This window comes from Equus caballus, chromosome 9, assembly GCF_041296265.1.
Source record: "Equus caballus isolate H_3958 breed thoroughbred chromosome 9, TB-T2T, whole genome shotgun sequence".
NCBI classification, from domain to species: Eukaryota; Metazoa; Chordata; class Mammalia; order Perissodactyla; family Equidae; genus Equus; species Equus caballus.
Genome location: NC_091692.1, coordinates 15,788,192 through 15,807,864, shown reverse-complemented (window position 1 = coordinate 15,807,864; position 19,673 = coordinate 15,788,192).

Here is a 19,673-nt window from a genome sequence, read left to right as displayed (position 1 = left end):
ACTCTACGTTAGCTTACTTTCCACATTGATTCTGGAAACAGTGCCAATGAGTAGGGCCCCCCATGCACCGGCAGAGGAGCAAACCTTGTAGGACTCCAGGCCTCTGCTGACCCATGCCTGAAATTACACCCCTCAGATTTCTTTCAAAGCTTTTTAGTCTTGGATCTCCTTTAAGAAGGCAAGAATTAAGTCTTATTTATCTCAAGAATTCGATTGCTGGTCCTGCATAGGTCAGCCACTTTGGGAAAGAAGACCTACAGGCTATATCTGAGTAGGAGCAGCCTACATTTTTGGTGGCTTAAGAAAGCCCTGAGGGCTGTCTTGTTTGTTTAAAAATGGATAGAGAACCAGGTTAGAGGGTATGAAGATAAATAATAAATGAGTGACAGCTCAAGACCACAATTAGGCCAAGGTTAATAAGCCTCAATCCCAGTGGGTAATGAATCTCTCTTTGGAAGGAGACTCTACAGAAATGTCTCTCACTGATGTACCTGCTGGTATTTTTTCACTTAAAAAATTTTTTTCTAAATTAAAATAAAATCAAAAAAGTATAATCTTGATGAATTCAAGAACCTATTTGCTTAGTGTTAATGGAGTCACTTGGGAGAGGAAGGTGAGCTTTTTCGTCCCGTCTGTGACAGATAGCCAGCCCTGGATTGGCAGCTGCTTTAACAGTTAAATTTATTCTAATTTATATTCCACACAATAAACCAGTGTAATATAAGTTAGTGTGTCAGTGTGTGAATTTTTAAATCTGACTTTGTCACAAAAGCATGATTGTGAAACATTCACCCTGAGCATCCCTCATCTGTCCTCAGCCATAACACTCCATTGCTGAAATGGACTGAGAAAGAGCGTTTAGACGCAGATGCTTTGAGTATATATATTTATATATAGTCAATTCCTCTTCACCAAGCTGGCTACAGAACGATTTTCTGCTCCTTCCCCATGTCTCCCTGTCATCACAGGGAAAAAAGATGTTGATGAGAAATACCCATTAATGGGGCCGGCCCAGTGGCATAGTGGTTAAGTTCACATGATCTGTTTTGGTGACCCAGGCTTTGCCGGTTTGGATCCTGGGCACAGACCTATATACTGCTTATCAGCCCATGCTGAGGTGGCATCCCACATAGAAGAACTAGAGTGATTTACAACTAGGATATACAACTATGTACTGGGGCTTTGGGAAAAAAAAAAGAGGAAGATTGGCAACAGATGTTAGCTCAGGGCCAATCTTCCTCACCAAAAAGCATACCTTTAAAAAGAAAACAGCACACCCAGAGGCACTCACAACTAGAACCTACAACTATGTACTGGGGAGCGTTGGGGAGAAGGATAAGGGGAAAAAAAAGAAAATTGGCGACAATTGTTAGCTCAGGTACCAATCTTTAAGAATAAAAATAAGAAAACAAAAAACTGGATACCATCTTCAAAAAAAAGAAGGAAAGAACCATTTGCTATTCTCTTCTGAAGAGTAGGATACAGAATGTAAGTTTTCTTAAATCAAAAAATGCCATAATCTCCCGTAGAAAGGATCAATGAAACAAAGAACTGGTTCGTTGAGAAGATAAATAAAATTGACAAATCCCTAGCCAGACTTACAAAGAAAAAAAGAGAGAAAGCTCAAATGAACAAAATCAGAAATGAAAGAAGAGAAATAACAACAGACTCCACAGAAATACAACGGATTATAAGAGAATACTACAAAAAGCTATACGCCAACAAAATGGATAACCTAGAGGAAATGGATAAATTCTAAGACTCTTATAACCTCCCAAAGCTAAGTCAAGAAGAAACAGACAATCTGAACAGACCAATCATAAGGAAAGAGATTGAAACAGCAATCAAAAGCATCCCAAAAAATAAAACCCCAGGACCAGACAGCTTTCCTGGGGAATTCCACCAAACTTTCAGAGAGGATTTAATACCTATACTTTTCAAGCTATTCCGAAAACTTAGGGAAGATGGAATACTTCCTAACGCATTCTACGAGGCCAACATCACTCTGATACCAAAGCCTGACAAGGACAGCATGAAAAAGGAGAACTACAGGCCAATATCGCTGATGAACATAGATGCAAAAATTCTCAACAAAATTTTGGCAACCCGAATTCAGAAATACATCAAAAGGATCATACATCACGATCAAGTGGGATTCATACCAGGGACACAGGGATGGTTCAACAGCCGCAAATCAATCGACGTGATACACCACATCAACAAACCATCAACAAGGCCATCTATGACAAACCCACAGCTAACATCATACTCAATGGGCAAAAACTGAGCGCCATCCCCCTGAAAACAGGAATGAGACAAGGATGCCCTCTATCACCATTCTTATTCAACATGGTACTGGAGGTTTTGGCCAGAGCAATTAAACAAGAGAAAGGAATAAAAGGAATCCAAATAGGGAGTGAAGAAGTGAAACTCTCGCTGTTTGCAGATGACATGATCTTATATACAGAAAACCCAAAAAAATCCATTGGAAAACTATTAGAAATAATCAATAACTAGAGCAAAGATGCAGGGTATAAAATCAACTTACATAAATCAGTAGCATTTCTATACTCTAATAATGAACTAACAGAAAAAGAACTCAAGAACACAATTCCATTCACAATCTCAACAAAAAGGATAAAATATCTTGGGGTGACTTTAACTAAGGAAGTGAAAGATCTATACAATGAAAACTACAAGGCTTTCCTGAAAGAAATTGACGACAACATAAAGAGATGGAAAGACATTCCATGCACATGGATTGGAAGAATAAACATAGTTAAGATGCCCATACTACCTAAAGCAAACTACAGATTCAACGCCATCCCAATCAGAATCCCAATGACATTCTTTACAGAATTAGAACAAAGAATCCTAAAATTCATATGGGGCAACAAGAGACCCCGAATTGCTAAAGCAATCCTGAGAGAAAAGAACAAAGCTGGAGGCATCACAATCCCTACTTCAAAACATACTACAAAGCCACAGTAATCAACACAGCATGGTATTGGTACAAAAACAGGTGCACAGATCAATGGAACAGAGTTGAAAGCCCAGAAATGAAACCACACATCTATGGACAGCTAACCTTTGACAAAGGAGCTGAGAACACACAGTGGAGAAGGGAAAGTATCTTCAACAAATGGCTGGGGAAACTGGACAGCCACATGTAAAAGAGTGAAAATTGACCATTGTTTTTCACCATTCACAAAAATAAACTCAAAATGGATCGAAGACCTAAAGGTAAGACCTAAAACCATAAGGCTTCTAGGAGAAAATATAGGCAGTACACTCTTTGACATCATTATTAAAAGGACATTTTTGGATACCATGTCTTCTCAGACAAGGGAAACAATAGAAAGGATAAACAAATGGGACTTCATCAGACTAAAGAGCTTCTTCAAGGTAAGGGAAAACAGGATTGAAACAAAAAAACAACCCACTAATTGGGAAAAAAATATTTGCAAGTCATATATCTGAGAAAGGGTTAATCTCCATAATATATAAAGAACTCACACAACTCAACAACAAAAAATCAAACCACCCAATCAAAACATGGGCAGGGGACATGAACAGACATTTCTCCAGAGAAGATATATGGATGGCCAATAGGCACATGAAAAGATGTTCATCATCGCTGATCATCAGGGAAATGCAAATCAAAACTACACTAAGATATCACCTTACACCCATTAGAATGACAAAAATAACTAAAACGAAAAGTAGCAAATGTTGGAGAGGTTGTGGAGAAAAAGGAACTTTCATGCACTGCTGGTAGGAATGCAAACTGGTGTAGCCACTATGGAAAACAGTATGGAGATTTCTCAAAAAATTAAAAATAGAAATACCATATGTTGCAGCCATCCCACTACTGGTTATCTATCCAAAGAACTTGAAATCAGCAATTCCAAAAGTCCCATGCACCCCTATGTTCATTGAAGCATTATTTACAATAACCAAGACGTGGCAGCAGCCTAAGTGCCCATCAACTGGTGGTTGGATAAAGAAGATATGGTATATATACATACAATGGAATACTACTCAGCCATAAAAACGGATAAAATTGTCCCATTCGCAACAACATGGATGGACCTTGAGGGTATTATGTTAAGTGAAATAAGCCAGATAGAGGAAGACAATCTCTGTATGACTCCACTCATATGTGGAAGGTAAACATGTAGACAAAGAGAACAGATTAGTGGCTACCAGGGGAAAGAAGGGGTGGGGGTGGGCACAAAGTGTGCAGTGGTGCACCTACAACACGACTGACAAACAATAATGTACAAGTGAAATTTCACAAGCTTGTAAACTATCATAATCTCAGTAAAAAGTTTTTTTAAAATGCCATATTCTCATTCTATACAATTTATGCATACAGATCTAAACAGAACTTTCAGGAGTTAAAAATACAGCACAAAATAATTTTCCTATTGTACAGATCAAGAGCTCTAGAAAACCACAAATGTGGTCAGCCAAGTAAGAAGGGCATGAAGGATTAAAAAAAAGCACTCCAGGGCCCAAAATGCATAAGGTCGTGGACAGATCTAAAAACACCATATGGCTTCCTTCCAATATCCATCTTTACTTCACCTCTAAAGATTTAGCTAAAACAAAAGACTAGAATCTTAGTCTAAAATGCAGTCATTTCCCATCTGGTCATTTGTCTAAATTTAGAGTTGGAAATGAAGGCTGTGATAGTTGTTGTTTCTTGCCCAATAAGACTCATTGTTCACGTCTTTAATTGACTATAGAGTAGATGACAACCAGAGTTGAGGGGTGTTAAGTATTGTACAAATTTAAGAGTACACTACATGATTCAGAACAAAAAGAATTTTTTACCTTGTTGTGCTTTCTCCTTTGGGCTCAATCCCATTATTCTTTACCCCTCTCCTAAAGGCTGATATCATCCTTCACTTGGTCTGTTAATATGTCAACTGGGAATAGAATATATAACTATGAACAAGAGCACAACTTTGACAAGTTGGCCATTGAAGTCAGTATTTTGGGCCAAGCACATATTAATAACCCACAATTAGAAGGGACATCTTCTAGTATCTAGGTAAAAGCCAATTGATCTGCAATTATTTTTCCAGTTATTGTAATATACACTTAAAATCTAGGGTGGAAAACATCAAGCTTGCATCAATTAAAAACCTTTCCAAGAAGCTGAAATTGCATTAGTTGTGTCATACGGTGACCAAAAGGAAAGCTACAGGGGCCAGCCCGGTGGCACAGTGGTTAAGTGCACACATTCCACTTCCGCAGCCTGGGGTTCGCCGGTTCGGATCCCAGTTGTGGACATGGCACCACTTGGCAAGCCATGCTGTGGTAGGCATCCCACATATAAAGTAGAAAAAGATGGGCACGGATGTTAGCTCAGGGCCAGTCTTCCTCAGCAAAAAAAAAGAGGAAGATTGGCAGCAGATGTTAGCTCAGGGCTAATCTTCTTCTTCAAAAAAAAAAGCTACATAAAACTATCATCTGCAAATCCATACTATGTGTTACCTGAAAATCAAGATATTTACATAGTAAATTCTATTACTCAGTGAAATAGTTGAAGAATGAGGTGTTCTGATCAAATAACCTCATTATGGTTAATATGTTCATCATATTGGGACTATCAATATTCAAACAATTGAAATATGATTATAATCTCATAATACCCAAACTATAGTGAATATAATGTATTCTTTCTCTGTGTGCTTCTGGGTCTTCATTAAAAATACCATCATTGTGTGACAGAGATGAAAAGGTGCTGAGGTTCAAAAATAAGACAAACAACGCGATTAAAAAATGAGCAGAGGACTTGAATAGATATTTTTCCAAAGAACAAATACAAATGGCCAACATGCACATGAAAAGATGCTCAGGGTCATCAGTCATTAAGGAAACACAAAGCAAAACCACAGTGAAGTTGTCACTTTACACCCACTGGGATGGCTATAATATTTTAAAAAAGGAAAATAACAAGTGTTAGCAAGGATGTGGAGAGATTGGAACCCTCTTACGTTGCTGGTGGGGATGTAAAACGGTGTAGCTGCTGTGGAAAACAGTTTGGCTTTTGCTCAGAAAGCTACACATAGGATTACTATAAGATCCATAAATTTCACTCAAAAGAATATACTCAAAAGAATTGAAAGCAGAGATTCAAACAAACACTTACACGAGAATGTTCATAGCAGCACTATTCACAATAGGCAAAATGTCGAAATAACCCAAATATCCATCAGTGAATGAATGGATAAACAAAATGCGGTATATCCATACAATGGGCTGTTACTCGGCCACAAAAAGGAATGAAGACTTGGTACATGCTACCATGTCCATGAACCTCAAAACATTATGCTGATCCTGGGGGTCTAATGTAGAGCATTGTGACTGTACAGTTAATAATACTGTATTGTATACTGGCGAGTTGCTAAGAGAGTAGATCTTAAAAGTTCTTATCACAAGAAAAAAAATTTGTAGCTATGTGTGATGATGGATGTTTACTACACTAATTGTGGTGATCATTTCACAATACATACTAATATTGAATCATTATGCTGTACACCTGAAACTAATATAAAGTTATATTTCAGTTATAACTCAAAAAAAATATTTTACACACAAACACACACACACACACACAAACCATTATGCTGGGGCCAGCCTGGTGGCACAGTGGTTAAGTTCACACATTCTGCTTCAGCAGCCTGGGGTTCACCGGTTCAAATCCCCAGTGCGGATACAAGAGGAGGATTGGGAGCAGTTAGCTCAGGGCTAATCTTCCTCAAAAGAAAAATTATGCTGAGTGAAAGAAGCCAGAAAAAAAGGTCCAATAGCCTATGATTCCATTTGTATGAAATATCCAAAATAGCTTAAATCTAGAGACAGAAACCAGATAGGTGATTGCCAGAGTCAGAGGGAGAGGCAAACAGAGAGTGACTGCTTAGTGGGTATGAGATTTTCTTTTGCAGTGATGAAAACATTCTGGAACTCTCTAGAAATGGTGGTGGCACAGCAGTGTGAATGTGCTAAATGTCACTGAACTGTACCCCTTCAAATGGTTAATTGTACGTGGTGTGACTGTCATCTCATCTTTTTGTTTGAGGAAGATTGGCCCTGAACCAACATCTGTGCGAATCCTCCTCTATTCTACGTGGGACGCCACCACAGCATGGCTTGACAAATGGTGCTAGGTCTGCACCTCGATCTGAACCTGTGAACCCCAGGCTGCCAAAGCAGAGTGCATGAACTTAACCACTATGCCACTGGCTGGCCCTACCTCATCATTTATTTTTTATTTTATTTTTTTTTAGATTTTATTTTTTCCCTTTTTCTCCCCAAAGCCCTCCGGTACATAGCTGTATATTCTTCGTTGTGGGTCCTTCTAGTTGTGGCATGTGGGACGCCGCCTCAGTGTGGCTCCATGAGCAGTGCCACGTCCGCGTCCAGGATTCGTACCGATGAAACACTGGGCCGCCTGCAGTGGAGCGTGTGAACTTAACCACCCGGCCATGGGGCTGGCCCCCTACCTCATCATTTAAAGAAGGGTCAGTGTCCTCCGAAGTGCAAGGCATGGACCACAGCATCCATGAACAAGGTGATCTCTTGGGGTGCAGAATGAAGATACTTAATTCATATTTGTGTTTATCTAACCCTTTAAAAATTTCTATTTTGGGGGGTTGGCCCCGTGGCCGAGTGGTTAAGTTCCCGTGCTCCACTGCAGGTGGCCCAGTGTTTCGTTGGTTCGAATCCTGGGCGCGGACATGGCACTGCTCATCAAACCACGCTGAGGCAGCGTCCCACATACCACAACTAGAAGAATCCACAACAAAGAATATACAACTATGTACCGGGGGGCTTTGGGGAGAAAAAGGAAATAATAAAATCTTTAAAAAAAAAAAATTTCTATTTTTGTATATGCTTTATAATGTACATAAGAAATTACTATGGACTAACTGTACATAATTTCTAATGTAAAAATATAAACATATTGATGGTGTTTGTCAAAAAGATTTTACTGTTAAGTGTGTATAATTCAAAAAATTGGAAACCACTAACCTAGAGTTACACTTTGACATCAGTTGATCCAGGAGGGCTCTGCTCTCGGTAAGGGCACTGCCTGAGTCACGTGTTCCCTGGGTACTGTTTCCACATTTTTGTAGTAGGCACAAGACGTGTTTAAACATCCAGCTTAAAATTTGCCAGGCTAAAATGATTGGCCTTTCTTTATGTCGTAGAAGTATGGTGCTTTACCTTCCATTTGCTGCAGCAGATCCAGAATTTTTTCCAAGATAAAAAGGCAGCCTCGCCTGTGGGGTTTCTCTGCATCCTCTCAGTGGAGGGTGATGTGCCCTTCAGGCCGTGTGTCTACATCTGCATCGAACGACGAACGAACGTCAGGGTGGGAGTCCTCTCTCCTACTTGAATGGCCGTTAAGCCCAGTGAATGAGTCTGCTGCCCAGGCAACACACTGTGAGGTGTGCTCTCCTGGCACTTGTTAGGGACCCGACCTCCAACTCAATGCAGTTCAACACTTTGCCAAAGGCCGTCCAGAGAAATGGGGTTCATGTAGAGGATGTTCTGAAATGTGTGGAGACCTTCAATTCTGCTCTGATAGTCCACATTTTGCTCATCAGCCAGAGCTTCAGAGAATGGTGAATGTAGACCACGTGATCTTGTACCCGTTTGCTGGCGTTATGCCATCAGCCTATGTTGAAGGATGTTCTAAGAAGGAGCTCTAAAAGCCTAATTATTTTATTTTTATGCAAAAGGTTCGTGGGGCTGCCTGAGGGAAGCACATTCAGGTGGAGGGAAGAGTAGCGTGGTTAAGAAACAGCAAGGAGCCACTGAGCCCTGAAGAGAGTGAGCAAGGGAGAAAGTTTGGGGTAGGGCTACATCAGAGGGCACAGGGCAGATGGTGCAGGTTTTGGAAAAATAGCAAAACAAAGAATGATTTATATAGGGATAGTGGGAAAAGCTGTAATAATTGGTATTACACTGGAAAGTCGTTAAAAAGCCATTTTATGACATAATCCATCTGAAATAATAATGAAAAATGAGAGAATATTATTTGTCACTCATTTGTCTATTCCATAAATATACATTGAAGTCCCTACTATGTGCCAGACTCTTGGGGAGTTTACACTGTGATAGGAAGGGATGACAATAAACACAAATAGGTTTTATAACGGTATTGAAGATGATAGGTGCTATGGGCAAAAGGCTGTGCCAATAATGAGGATCAGAATGGGCCACACTGACAACACGACAATTGGGCAAACACTTGAAGAAAGCGAGGGAGTGGGACCCGCAGGTCACTTGGGGGACACTCTGCGCAAAGGCTCCAAGAGGGGAGCATGCCTGGCAGGAGACTGGAGCCCAATGGCTAAAGTAGAAATATTGGGAAGAGAGACGGAGGGGCACTAAGGGGCTAAATCCTATAAGGCCCTGCAGGCTACTGGGGGGGACTTCCATTCTCCTGGGAACTGAGGAGCAGTTGGACGTGAAGGCCTGACTATACAGACACCGGCCAGAGCCCATATGAAAACGGAACTCTGCCCCACAACCTGCAGCAATGTGCCCAGGAGACCAACCCCTCCTCTACAGTAACCGGGCCAGGAAGCCAGCCCAGGATAACCCAGACTTGTAGGAAGCTGGATTGCTATCTCCAGTAACAATCCAGGAGCTAAATAATAACCTCTGTAACAATTGGCCCAAAGTGGTCAGGACTTGATTAACAACTACCAGCTTCCCTGACTTTTGTCCATTTCCAACTTAGGACCAACCAGAGAAGGCCAGTGTGCTCCCCTAACCACTCACATAGGGTCCCAATTCTAACTGTCTGCCCCCAGCTTCCCCAGGCCGACAAGCTCTGATCAGGACACACCTGCAGCCTTCCCTTCTTTCACAATGAAGACTTCCCACTCCTGTGCCTGCTTTTGACTCTCTGCCGCATACAATGATGGTGGCTGACGCCCCTGTACAGCAAGCTCTGAATTAACAGACACAGCTTTTCTCACTCGGTTCGTCTTCATTTGTTTCACAGAAGGGTTTGAACAGAAGAGTGACATACATGATCTGCCTTAGGTTTAAAAAAGATCAGTGTCACTGTTGTGTTGAGAACAGACAGGACCCGGGCAGGGAGCAACGGAGGTGGCGAGGACTGCTCTGACCAGACATTGGTGTGAGGCAGAGACCCCAGGATCAGCTGACAAATTCAATGAAGGATGAGAGACAGGGTGAAGGAGGACGCCAAGCTTCTCGTTTCTGTCTGCCTGTTGGCTTGTTTTTGTCTAAGCTGTTGAAGACTGGAGGGGCATGAACCAAGATAGGTCTCGGCTGGAGTGGGCTAGGCAGGAAGACCATGAGCCTGCTTTCACACCAGTTAAGATGGAGATGTCTATTGGATCTCCCAGTGGAGATGGGGGGGTGGGGTGGGCGTCTACAGTCAGAGAGGAGGTCCAAGCTGAAGATACAAATATAGGATTTGCTTGGGGGCCGGCCCAGTGGCGCAGTGGTTAAGTTCGCACGTTCCGCTTCTCGGCAGCCCGGGGTTCACTGGTTAGGATCCCGGATGCGGACATGGCACCACTTGGCAAAAGCCATGCTGTGGCAGACATCCTGTATATAAAGCAGAGGAAGATGGGCATGGTTAGCTCAGGGCCAGTTTTCCTCAGCAAAAAAAAGAGGAGGATTGGCAGCAGTTAGCTCAGGGCTAATCTTCCTAAAAAAAAAATAAAAAAGATTTGTTCACATAAGGTAATTCTCAGAGCTATGAGACTAGAAGAGAATAAGTCCAAGCACTCAATGTCCGTTGTTCTGAAATACGCTTTCTCTGTTTTTTAACCAGTGAACGTAGATCTGCCTCCCCGTTTCTAACTGCTGCGTTGTGCATTGGAACAGACATATTAGTTTAGTCGTCCACTCCCTTACTGGTGGATATGCGTTTTTTTCCAACATCTCACCATTACAAACACCATCATAAACGCCCTCTTTGTGCACACGCGTGAGCGTTTATCTAAGGGCAATAATACCAAGGAGAATTAAATATTCTTTGAATGTACAATTTTAAATGGCTTAGTAACATGCACACTGTTAAGGTGGAATTATGTGCCCCCAAAAAGATATATCGAAGTCCTAACCCCAGTACATCAGAATGTGACCTTATTTGGAAATAGGGTCGTTACAGACGTGATTAGTCAAGATGAGGCCATATTGGAGTAGGACGGGCCCTTAATGTAATATGGCTGAGGTCCTTCTAAGAAGAGAAGAAAGACTGACACAGAGGGAAGATGTCAGGAAGCAACAGAGGCTGAGGTTGGAGGTACGCATCTGCAAACCAAGGCACGCCCAGGACTGCTGGCAACACCAGAAGCTAAGAGAAAGGCGTGGAACAGCTTTGTCCTTAGATCCTTAGAGAGAGCATGGTCCTACCAACCCCTTGGTCTTGGACTTCTAGCTTCCAGTACTGTGAGAGAATAAGTTTTTATCGTTTTAAGCCTCCCCATTTGTGGCCCTTTGTTAGGGCGTCCTTAGGAATCTAATACACAGACACACCATAATTTATTTAACCATTTCCTTATTCTTGTACATTTAACGTCTTGCCAATTTTTTCCAGCATTGCATGCTATTACAGGGCAAGAAAATCCTCGCCTGGGAGAAAAATAGTGGCTGCCATTTGTATATGGCTCCGTATGCACGAAGCACTGTTCCAAGCACTTTATGTATATTGTCTCATTTAATTCTCATAACAATTCTATTACATAGATACTAACATCCATGCCCATCTTCCTCTACTTTATACGTGGGATGCCTACCACTGCATGGTGTGCCAAGCGGTGCCATGTCCACACCCGGGATCCGAACTGGCGAACCCAAGGCCGCCAAAGCGGAACGTGCACACTTAATGGCTACGCCACTGGGCCGGCCCAGATACTATTATTATCTTCCCGATTTTACAGATGAGGACACTGAGGCACGGTGAGGTTAAACGCCTTGCTGAAGATCACACGACTAATGGAACAGCAGAGAAGGTTTCTAATCCAGGTGGACTCGTTTCAAAGTCTGAGCATTGACTGCTCATTAAAAAACATCGGGGTAAAAATATCTTTCTCAGTAACACTTGTAACAAGGGTTGAAATTTATACATGTGCAACTGAAAGTTATAATAGAAAGTACTGTTCCTAAATTAAAGTCAAAAATGAAACGAGCAAGAGAGAGAGTGTGGTGACCCACAGACAGCTCAGGAGGAAGGAGAGTCCCACAGGACGGAAAGTCCTTGGACACGCCAGCCAGCAAGATCATCCACGCCCCTCTCTCTGATTAGATGCTCCCCAAACAACCTTCTGATTGTCATCTGGTTTCCCACGTACATGTGCCTACCAGAGAGAAAGTACTATAATCCATAAACATGGCACCTAGTGCTGGTGACAGGTGTATGTCTCATTGTAAATTAAGAAATTGGCTTTCTATTGTGTGTGCATGTGTGTGTGGAGGGACATTGAGTTCTTCTAAAAGGGTGGGAGGGTATTCTGAAACAGGTTTTAAACTGTTTCAAACAGCTCTGAAGCCAGCCTTTCTGATCATCCTGCTCCACCACAGGGAGGATGAGGAGAAATGCATATGTGTGTCGAACAGAAGACAGGGTGGAGGAGAGAGCTATAGCTCACTTAACACGCAGCAACGGGAGCAAACTTTAGAAGTCATTAAATACGTTATGTGATAGCTTCATAAAGCTATCCAGGGATGTGTGAATTCACTCTTAATTGAAAAGCGCTTTGTGAAGTGAGTTTTCTGTTGGTGTAATAAGGAGGAGTAGCTACGTATCTTATTTTGGAAAAAGAAAATAAAATGTAAAAGAGAATCCAGGTCCCCATGCGATCTTTCTCCAGATGATTTTTTTTCAAATATATTCATTTCCAACGTGTTGCCACATCCAACAGAAGAATGGTCAGCTGGTTCATAAGATCTCCTGTAACGATTTGCATTCTGTGGTTATCCAAATGATTTATTATGTTGTGTTTTTTAATTGTATTTTTTTGTGGCCTGTGTAATTATATTTCTTAATCCAACAATAAAAAATTAGTTTAAGAATTTTCACCGAAAAGAATATACACTGGAGCTTCATTCTTCTAGAAAAACTGCAGCCCAATAGGATGTGCAGGATGATGTTTTCACTGTTCTAGATTCCAAGAAGCTGAAGAGAAATAAAAAACAACTGCGCTGGAGCCGGCCCCGTGGCCGAGGGGTTAAGTTCGCGCACTCCGCTTCGACGGCCCGGGGTTTCGCCAGTTCGGATCCTGGGTGCAGACATGGCACCGCTCATCAGGCCACGTTGAGGCGGCGTCCTACATGCCACAACTAGGAGGACTCACAACTAAAAATCCACAACTATATGCTGGGAGGATTTGGGGAGAAAAAAAGCAGAAAAAAAAAAAAGATTGGCAGCAGTTGTTAGCTCAGGTGCCAATCTTTAAACAAAACAAAACAAACTGCACTTTTTCTCTGTTCTCTTGGGGGAACTAGAGCTCTAGGATGGAGTTACCTAAACTTAAAATGGCCTCTTTCATGTCACCAACCATAACTGTCACCACCCCCAGCACTGGATGGCCACCAAGCCCCTGCCTGGTGAAGTCTATGGTCCTCCTTCTCAAAAGAATATTGTTAAATCTACAAAGTACAGAGCGTTAGCAAAAAAATGACATTCAACACAGATGTATTCAAGTATAGTCCATGGATAGAATCAGAGGATCCATGAAATTGGATAGGATAATAAATGCATCTATAGTTTCACTCATCTCTAACGGAAATTTATCACTTCCTCTAATGACAAGTGTGGTCAACAAATAGCAAGAATATAATCATCACCAGAGACGGTTACTAAGAGAAGCCACAAGTTTCTCATATCATATTACCATTGTTGCATACATCTTGATATATAATTTTTATAAATTATATATAAGTTAGTATAAACATGCATAATACTCTGAAATTTCTTCAATTAGATCTGCTGCTAAATCTTATTATCTAGTGTATTAATAAATAAGCCAATATATCATTTTTAATACTTTTCATAACTATTCCAACATAACTCATTTCTCTTATAATCTTATACATTATATATTTTATTTATAGCAAAATACACAAATCTTAGAGGTTAGCTCGGTGGATTTTTACAGATGCATACATCCCTGGAACCAGTACTTAGTTCAAGACACAGACACTTTTATCACCCGGAAGCTTTCTCTGCGCTCCTTTCCAGTCAATAACTCCCTCAGCAACCCCTGTTCTGTTTTCTATCACCACAGCTTAATTTTGCCTGTTCCTGAGCTTCATATAAATGGAATCATAGAGCATATACTCTTTTGCTTCTGATTTTTTTATTTCACATGTTTTTGAGATTATCCATGCTGTTTTACCACTAGTTTTTAAATTTTTTATTGCTCTGTAGTCTTCCAATATATGACTATACCACAGTTTGCTTACTCTTCACTTGTGTTGGTACCAGTTTGGGACCATTACGAATAAAGCTGCAGTAAACACTGTGGTATAAATCCTTCTGTGGACACAGGCACTTACTTCACTTGGGCACACACCTAGGAATGCCATTACTGGATCATAAAGTAGGTATATGTTTAACATTATTAGAAACTGCCAGTCTTCCAAAGCGATTGTAGGATTTTACACTCCCAGCAGCCATGTATGAGAGCCCCTAATCCTTGCCAGCACTTGGCATTGTTAGTCTTTTTACTTTTAGCCATTGTAGTGGGTGTGTGGTGCTAATTCATTTGATATATATCTGATATAATAATATAGTATATAACATATCAATATGTTATATTTACATATAATGTATTTATATATATTATATTTGATGCATTTAAAAACATTCTGAGTAGGGGGTCATCACACACACACAAAATTTAAGGACCTCTGTAAAAAGATTATTTTCACAAATTCCTGGAAGCAGTAGAATTTTTTTCCCCAGGTAGCTGAACACTGAAGAAAATTCTTATTGTGCTAGAATCCAGACTGTCTTATAGTTGCAATAATTAGTCCAGAAATTTGAAGGAAAATATTAAAATATTGTGTTAGTATACCAAGCTTAACTGCTTTAGGATGAGACAAGGTCCTGGCTCCCTGAGGAGTTTCTAATCTAATGGGAGAGAGCAAACACGTCTTGGTCCCCAAATAAATCAAAGAATACATCTATTAATTTAATGGTTTTACCAGACCTAAAATGTCAAACAACTTGATGTGTGCAAATCAAAACAACTTCCCTTCTTTACTTCTAATCTGTTGCAGCATATTTCCATTTTTAGAAGTTAAATGATAAAAAATTAATTTATCATATATTCTTCAAAGTGTCCACCTATTTCTTTCAATGCCCATCAAGGAAAATTGATGGAGGAAAGGAAATATCACACTCTACTGGGTGACTGAAGAGCATTTAATAAAGGGACTATGGGTCCAGCCTGGTGGCCTGGTGGTTAAGTTCAGCACACTCTGCTTTGGCAGCCTGGGTTCAGTTCCTGGGCACACACTACACTGCTCATCAGCAGCCATGCTGTGGCAGTGACCCACATACAAAATAGAGGAAGACTGGCAACAGATGCTAGCTCAGGGTGAACCTTCCTCAGCAAAAAACAAAATCAAATAAAAGGACTATGTACAAAGCAGAGAGAAGAGTTAAGGGAAAATGAAACATAACACAGAATCCTGCAGCAAGAAGTGGGAGGCGGGAAAGGTAACAAAGAGCAGGAAGAGGGAGCCACTTCCAGAAGCCAGAAAGGGTAGCTGTATGGTGATGTGGTGGACAGACCCTAACACGGCCCCCAAATATCCCCACCTCCTGGTACTCACACTCTTGTGTAATCCCCTCCCCTTGAGTGTGGCAGGACCTAAGACTTGCTTCTAACCCACAGAACATGGCAAATGTGAGAAGACATCAATTCTGTAATTACATTACATAAAATGAGTGCCCAGTTCCTTCTCACGCTGGCCTTGAGGAAGCACGCTGCCATGTTGTGAACTGCCCTACGGAGAGAGCCACACGGCAAGAAATGAGGACAGTCTCTGGCCAACAGCTAGCAAGAAACTGAGGCCTCAGTCTGACAGCCTCCGAGGAACCAAGTGCTGCCAACAACCACATGAACTTGACAACGGATCCGTCCCTGTCAAGCCTTGTGATGAGACCGCAGTCCTGTTGACACCTTGACTGCAGCTTTCAGAGGACCCAGCTAAGCTGTGGCCCTGGATTCCTGAGCCACAGAAACTGTAAGACAATAAATGTGTCTTGTTTTAAGCCACTAAGTTTATGGCAACATTGTTACACAGCAATAGGTAACTAATATGGATAGAAACATCAGCTAGCAGCTGAGCCTTCAGTAGAGGATGCCGACAACCCATAGCACCACACAGGGAGGGAGGCAGGGGAATAAACTCTCATCTCACACCCATCCTACTGGAGTTCCCAACTGGCCAAACTCAAATGGAAGCCAGACAGAAGGGAGCCTATTACTGCAGTCCATACAGAGCATCCTCACAGGATACAGGCAGTGAGCAAAACAGTGGACCATGACCCCGGAAGGGCAAATGGAAGATAAACAGCACAGTAACTTTACTAAACTTTGTGGGGTTTGGGTGGTTTTTTTGTTTTGTTTGTTTGTTTTTTTTTGAGGAAGCTTAGCCCTGAGCTAACATCTGCTGCTAATCCTCCTCTTTTTGCTGAGGAAGACTGGCCCTGAGCTAACATCCATGCTTATCTTCCTCTACTTTACATGTGGGATGCCTACCACAGTATGGCGTGCCAAGCGGTGCCATGTCCGCAGCCGAGATGTGAACCAGCAAACCCTGGGCCACCGAAGCAGAGCATGCAAACTTAACCACTGCACCACTGGGCCAGCCCCTAAACTTTGTTTTTAAAACTAAAATACTTACTTTTTAACCAATGCGAGCATTTATCCATAAACAAATTAAATATATGAATGACTCCTTCAATAACACAATCATATGTAAGGTATATGTGGGGAGTCATCTATATAGTCTCATTTTTATTTCCAGTATAGAGTTTCATTAAATTATATTATGATACAGTAAAGGCACACTGCTTTGTTAAGAATTAAATAGAAAAGACAATAAATTAAATAGAAAATGCAATAAATATTTCTTAAAAAGAAAATAAATTTAGATACTCCTACTAGTTAACAATTTGGAGGATAAGTTCTTTAATATAAATGTAGATTTTAAAATTATTGTAATATGAAACCCAAGGTATTTTAAAATCTAGTAGTCATGCTTCTAGCTGTGTTTTTTAGAATGTAGCTGAAAGGTACAATTTTTTTATTCCATAGAAGGTTCTTTTTCTCCTTCCTAAAGTAAACTTTCTTAACAAACCAATCAGAGTAGATCTCCTGGCTGTTGGTTGAAACTGCTCAAAAATTGTTTCCTTTTGGGGCTGGCCTGGTGGTGTAGCAGTTAAGTTTTCACACTCCACTTCAGCAGCCCAGGGTTCACTCGTTCGGATCCCGGGTGCAGACCTACACACCACTCATCAAGCCATGCGTGGCGGGTATCCCATACATAAAGCAGAGGAAGATGGGCACAGATGTTAGCTCAGGGCCAATTGTCCTCAGCAAAAAAATGGAGGGTTGGTGGCAGATGTTAGCTCAGAGCTAATCTTCCTCAAAAAAATAAAAATTATTTCCTGTCAATCCAGGGAGAGATCACCTTGTTAGATAAAGGTCACATCAGGAAACTGAGATGTGATCAGAAAGGGAACCGTCCTGTAAGAGGCCTGAGCAGTTGCCTTCAGGACTCTGATAACAGAGACGCCACCCTCGTTAAACTGGAGCATCTCCTGAAGTAAAAATACTATTAAGGAAAATTTATACTTTGCTCTAAAAATACTTAGCTCTCAAAGATTCTTTTAAAAAAAGCAGTGGGGAATTTGATTGCTTAAGTATTAAACTGGTTTTTTAAGAAAAGTCAAAAGGAGAATACAAAGAAAAATATGGCTTGCAGCTTTAGAGGAAGCGTATTTTCCTGTCTGAACAAGCTGGTCCACAGCCTGGGCAGCGCTCCGTTAATGCAGAGAAGGAATATCTTGAGGAAACAACGAGCGGTACGTCACCCCCAAATCACAGTGCTAATTACCTCCCCGAGGTTCATTTGGGTAAAAATCACCCTTCATTAGATTTACGTCTTCAGATGTTGGAATACTAAATTAGGTAGTTGTCTTACTAATAAGACACCTTGGGTATTACCTGTGCATGCCTATTCAGACCAGTGGTTCAGGAAAAAAGGAAATGGGGACGTGCTTATGGGTGTTGGATAATGTTGGTGGCAAGATCAAGAAGCCACAGGAGAGTTCTGTAAGATGCGATTGAAATGTCATTTTCATAAATAATCAGGTTAACAAATCTTCTTAACAAGGACTTACGAACGCTGAAGTTCAGCTTCACTCCCCTCTGGGAGGCTGCTGTGTTGGCTTCCCAGGGCTGCTGGAAAGTTCCATTGACCGGGTGGCCTAGAACAACAGACATGGCTTCTCTCACAGTCCTGGGGGCTAGAAGTCTGAAATCAAGGTGTCAGCAGGGCTGCACTCCCTCCATCGCTCCACGGAAGGGTCCCTCCTTGCCTCTTCCAGCATCTGGTGGTCCAGGCGTTCCTCAGCTTGTGGCCACATCGCTCCACTCTCTGCCTTGTCTTCACTTGGCCTTCTGTGTCTTCTCCTGCCTCTTCTAGGACACTTGTCATTAGATTAGGGCCCACTTGAATAAGGCGGGATGATCTCACCCTGAGACCCTAATTCAAGTACTTCTGCAAAGACTTTTTCTTCAAATAAGGTCTCATTCACAGGTTCTGAAGCTAGGATGGGGACATATTTGGGGGGAGGCCACCATTCACCTCACTACAGCTACTGAATCTGAATATTTACTCCTTTGGATGTTAAACATCTTATCTTCTCAGTACAGCGATGACAAATCGCAGCAAAAAACAAAGGCTAATTTATGGGTGGCATCAGGGAGACATGAGAGCAAATGTCTTGCTTATACAGTTACTTGGATTTTCTGGTTAATTCTTTCACGGTTATTTAGAAGGCCAGATCCTGTAGGTTAACTAAAATTGGAGCAAGCTATGATAACCAAAAATTAATTTAAATGAGAAGTCTTTGGTAAAATTTCTTTCCTTATCTTTTTTTTTCCTTAAGGAAGATTAGCCCTGACATCTGTTGCCAATCTTCTTCTTTTTTTTTTTTTTTTTCGCTTGAGGAAGATGAGCCCTGATTGACATCTGTTGCCAATCTTCCTCCACTTTTTATATGTGGGTTTCTGCCACAGCATGGCTGACGAGTCGTGTAGGTCTGCACCTGAGGTCTGAACTCACAATTCCAGGCTGTGGAAGCAGAGCACACTGAATTTAACCACTACTCCACAAGGCTGGCCCCTTGACTTATCTTTTGTGACATCCTTTTAGGCTCCGGTCCCTTTCTGAGTCTCTGTCCAGTGCACCTACATGTCCACCACTCCCTGAGCACGGAATCGCATTTTAACTGATCATCAGGTTCCTCATGTAGAGCAGACATATTTGGCCAGTTTCACTCCCTGCTTCCGAGCCCATAACCATCATTCGGGTGCTGGACGTGGTACTTTCTGAACGTCAAACCTTGTGACTGAGTCTCTATT